A 4,659-nucleotide genomic window follows, 5' to 3' on the forward strand; every position below is an offset into this window, starting at 1 on the left:
ACCAGGGCTGTTGTAGCTAACGTTAGCTCTGGTGTCTGTACCAGGACTGTTGTAGCTAACGTTAGCTCTGGTGTCTGTACCAGGACTGTTGTAGCTAACGTTAGCTCTGGTGTCTGTACCAGGACTGTTGTAGCTAACATTAGCTCTGGTGTCTGTACCAGGACAGTGGTGTGCTGTGTCACAATGACAAGGAGTTCACTTTCACTTTCACCTTACCTCGCTGTTCACCAAACTTTCTTCTTTGCTGACGTCACTCAAGGATTCTTGTTCGTCTTCCTCTGGTCCCTTAAGTGCCTTAAACGTGGGAACAGAGAAAAGTGAGAAGAAATGTGTTAATGTGGTATTTTAACTTTAATTTAGAAATCAAATTCACCAAGGTTAAACTCCCGGATCCTCCATATGAACATGATCTGTTCTCACTCACTGTTTTAGCACGTTATCGATCCATTCTGCCTCCTACACTTGTCATCTTCTAAATGTTCTCCTAATCTTTCACTCTGACCTGTGACTGTGTGATGTTTCTCTCAGCTGGAGGCTGGACTCGTCTCTCTGCAGGTGAGGAGAGTCAAAACTCTCAGCAGCTGCTCTTTAACTCCCACGCTTCCAAAAACTTTTAAACCTCCTACACTTTTAAACTCTAATGTTCACTTCCTGCCGTAACTCTTCTCCACTATTGACTGTCTTCATCACAGCTGGCTCCTCAGGGCAAATTAAACTTCAGCGTCCATACATCATCCTCTGTCTTTGTCTCTGTTCTCAGAGTCTCACTGCACATTCTGTACTCCTCACTTGGTCAACATAAGGTTCCAGGGCAACATTTGGCCCTTCAGATGAGAATAATCTGGTCCCCAAAATAATATAAAAATAGTCTGCTACTGGTTTAAACAGCCACTGCATGATAATAACAAATACATTCACAGGGTAAGTACTTACTAACCTAAGAAAAGCACCAATTAATTAGTACCAAGTAATGACTTGCACCTGTAAAATTGGGAACCAGAGCCATTATTAGAAACTATTTCTGCTTCTCCTTCAGAAAGACCAGGGATGTTCCTCTGCTAACCGCGTGTTCTACCGTGTGGCCTCCTACTGTAACAGCTGCAGGTATTCCTGAAGGTTCTGCTCTTTTGAAAATGTTCTCCCCTGAACCCCCTCCTCTGCTGCACTGACACAGTTTCCTCCTCAGTTTCCTCCTCCTCTCGGCTTGACATCGTCACCTTGACCCAAACTTGATTCGCCAAATCACGATCCAGAGGAATCTGCGTTTCCTCTGCAATCATCTGCACTGCACTCTTCCTTTTCTTTTAGTTCTCACACACTCTTCAATTTCAACATTTGTTTGGTGTAAAGACAGGTGACAGCTCACAGGTCTGAGCAGAGAACGATGGAGCATTCACTGTGGAAATCCATAAATCCACAAGAAACAGCAGAAAGTGCGACTTTAATCCTGCGTACGTCTGTGTTGTTGTCTGTAAACAATCTGTTGTTCTGATTTAATGAGAAATGTTCTGATTTATTGATGACCAGCTTTTTTTTAAAGGCCTGCAGTTGTTTTTTAAACTATTTCTTCATGAAGAAAGTGGACGTTGTTTATTTTCATAAATATTTAAAGACATTCCTTTGTTTTCATCAACGTGACATAAATAATATTCACAGCATTTGAAAAGAAAAGGCAGCCTACATTTTTTACTTACAATCAAATGATAAAAGATCCGTTTGGAAACTAACACCATTTTTTTACTGCTACACAAGATTGTTTTATCTGGAAAAGTCTTTGTAGCACTCATTTTCATTTTACAATTCTATTTAGTTGTTTACAAATAATTCAAAATTTTCTGTAATGTCGCATTTTGTTATTTGACTTTTCTGTTTCCATTGATAAAAATATTTTTGATAAAAATTTGGTTTTTGAAGAGTGAAATATTAACATTATAAAATTAGCATATACTGTAAAATAAAGGATAATGTAACAGATAATGTAGATGAACAAAACCTGGATTATATATTTTATAGGCATTTGAATAATTATTATATACAATTAATGTTATTGTAAAGATAAAGAAACAAATATTTATTTTTTACATAATTAAATAAATTGACCTGTAGTTAATGACAATTATTTAAAAAGGTCACTGCTTTACTTTACTTATTAATATGAACGTGAAAAAAATGTCCAATGAGATAAAGTAAGATAAAATAAGAATAAGAATAATAAACCTGAATAAAAACATGAAAGACTGGTTTACTGTAGGTTTCACAAAAGAATGAAATGCAATTTATTTAATTTTCAAAAATACATTTACAGTGTTCATTTTATTGTTGGTAAAACTAATTAAAAACTGGTTAGAAAATAAAGAGGAATGTGCTGTGTATTCATTCTATTTGTATGTATTATGTATAAAATTAATATTGAATATGTATTCATTTAATTTTCATCAACATTGTGTTATTGATATTTGACAGGATTCAAAATTATTCATGATTCATTAATTACGTTGTCCTATACTGGAGGCTCTTTTTTATGTCTTTAATGTGAACTGTTCTCTGCTGTTCATGCAATAATGGCATAAATAGATGCAATTATATGATTTCTTTTAAAATAAGGTTCGTAAAAAAAATGTCCTCCTGCGGCTTCTAATCAGCTCCCATTCTTTAGGAAACAGTGTTCCAGCAGCAGAGAGCAGCAGAATGTGAGGAAATGGTGAATAAAAAAAAGAATCCTCCTGGTTGGATTGAAACATTTAATTAAAAGGCTCTGAAATATTCACTCTAACCAATTAAAGAGTTTTTCTTTTCTTTTTTTTCCTAAGTGTGGGATCATTGATCTGAGATGTTGATGAAACTGCAGCAAGAAAATTAGTTTCATAAAAGACCATTTGAACTGACTCTGCTGAAAAAGGACGATATTCAATTATCAAATTAAATCAATGACTTTCTCCCAGATTGAAACTAAACCCGAGTTTTGTTTTTTTTTCCCCTTTCTTTTCTCTTCTTTCTCCTGCAGAATCGACTCGCCCTTCGATGACAAATAATCTCATTATTGTCATCGTCCCTCTCTGGCTCCCACTGATGCAGACAGTCTCAGATATTAACTCTTTTTAAAATGACTAAATCAACCTCATGTTTTCTCCTAAAGATTCCTTTTCATTTCGTAAATGGCCCCAAACAAAGAGACTGAAAGGAGCGATGTATTTCTGCTCTGCAGATATACTATATATAGTATATATACACACAACAATGTGACAATGAGTAGAGGGCGCTGTGGCACAACAAGTGTCAACAACAATAACAAAAAACCTTGTTCTGGTTCTTAAACACTTATCATACATGACCAGCTCCTAGACCTGCCCACTGACCTATTGACCCCACTGACCCCACTAAGGCAGAGCTTTAATTTACAATTAGCATCTAATTCTACTGTGTAAAATAGCTCTTCAGTATGCCTTTGTATTTCCTTCTTGCTCTTCGTCCAAGATCTCAGCATCTTCATCTCCTCCACCACCAGCTCTGTCTAATAGACGATAGAGTCACTCTCTCCAAACCACACTCTCACCATAGCGTCATCTGCAAACATCTGTGCAGACCATTCAAAACAAAAACAAACAACAGATGCTACGCTAACCGATTAGCATGTTCCTTGGAACACAGTGCCGTATTAAGATGGAATTTAACTTCTCTATCTTTTGCCACCATGTACCATGTAGTAAATTAGGTGGCATCAATATCTGCCATATATCTACATCACAGACTCACTACAGGGAGGAGGCGTCCTTCTGGGAGCCCCGCTCTGTTAAGTCCTAATTACTGACATCACCGTGGATTTGACATTTGACCACATGTTGAAATTAGAATTTTCAACATTCATTAAAATAGCCAACGGAAGTCCAAGCATGTTTTTCTGGGAACCACTTGAAATCCTTTTGTAGCCCGATTGTAGAACTCACAGAAAACTGTGGAGTAGAGCCCAGGTCTGAGATTAGCTGTAACAAGCTGCTGAACTGCATGTTCCCTCCGGCTGAAAGTGTCACCCTCCCTGCAGACAGTACAGCCTCCAGGCTGTCACATACACGCCGGCCTCATTAATGTGGGGAACAGACCACTGATCAATGCTGGCTGCAGGAAACCACCACCCTCTAATGAGTCTGTGCTGTAAACGCGCGGTGTCAGTGGACTTCAGCTCCACCAACATGTGAGGCTGTCAATTTGATCCCAGATGGTGGCTGGCCTCGCCGTTTCCTCCTCTCTACCTTCTCCTCCACAGACCTCCCACGTCTCACTCTGCTGTCGCTTTTTATGACACCTCATGTCAGTCAGCAGCATCACTGTTTCTCCATCCTCTCTGGCCATCTGTCAAACAGGACCATTTTACACAAAACTCCATTTTTGTGTCACCTTTATAGAAAAAAAAAAAAACACTGATCTGCCCTTGTTGCTGCAACCAAGGAAAAAAAACACATGTATTTATATTTTTGTATATGATGTTTTGATTACTGCCAATCTGGTTTGCCAAAATACAGACATGTGAAAACATGTGTATTTCACATTTCAATGCCAGCAATACAATAGGAAGACAACAGTAAATAAAAGCGATGAAGTGATTTTGTCTGTCCTGTTTTAACCAATTGTATCTAGGTTTTTACTATGTGTATGTATATATAT

At 37.9% G+C, this 4,659-nt stretch overlaps 1 long non-coding RNA gene across 1 annotated transcript in view; it reads right to left on the minus strand.

The window, feature by feature from the left end:
* LOC103389301 (uncharacterized) overlaps window positions 1-4,659 on the minus strand; it is a 13,074-nt gene that overhangs the window by 6,888 nt on the left and 1,527 nt on the right. The window contains exon 2 of the long non-coding RNA XR_522588.3: window positions 217-294. This is a non-coding gene — a long non-coding RNA (uncharacterized LOC103389301). The remainder of the gene's footprint in view (window positions 1-216; window positions 295-4,659) is intronic.

This window comes from Cynoglossus semilaevis, chromosome 14 (assembly GCF_000523025.1).
Source record: "Cynoglossus semilaevis isolate Cse_v1.0 chromosome 14, Cse_v1.0, whole genome shotgun sequence".
NCBI lineage: Eukaryota > Metazoa > Chordata > Actinopteri > Pleuronectiformes > Cynoglossidae > Cynoglossus > Cynoglossus semilaevis.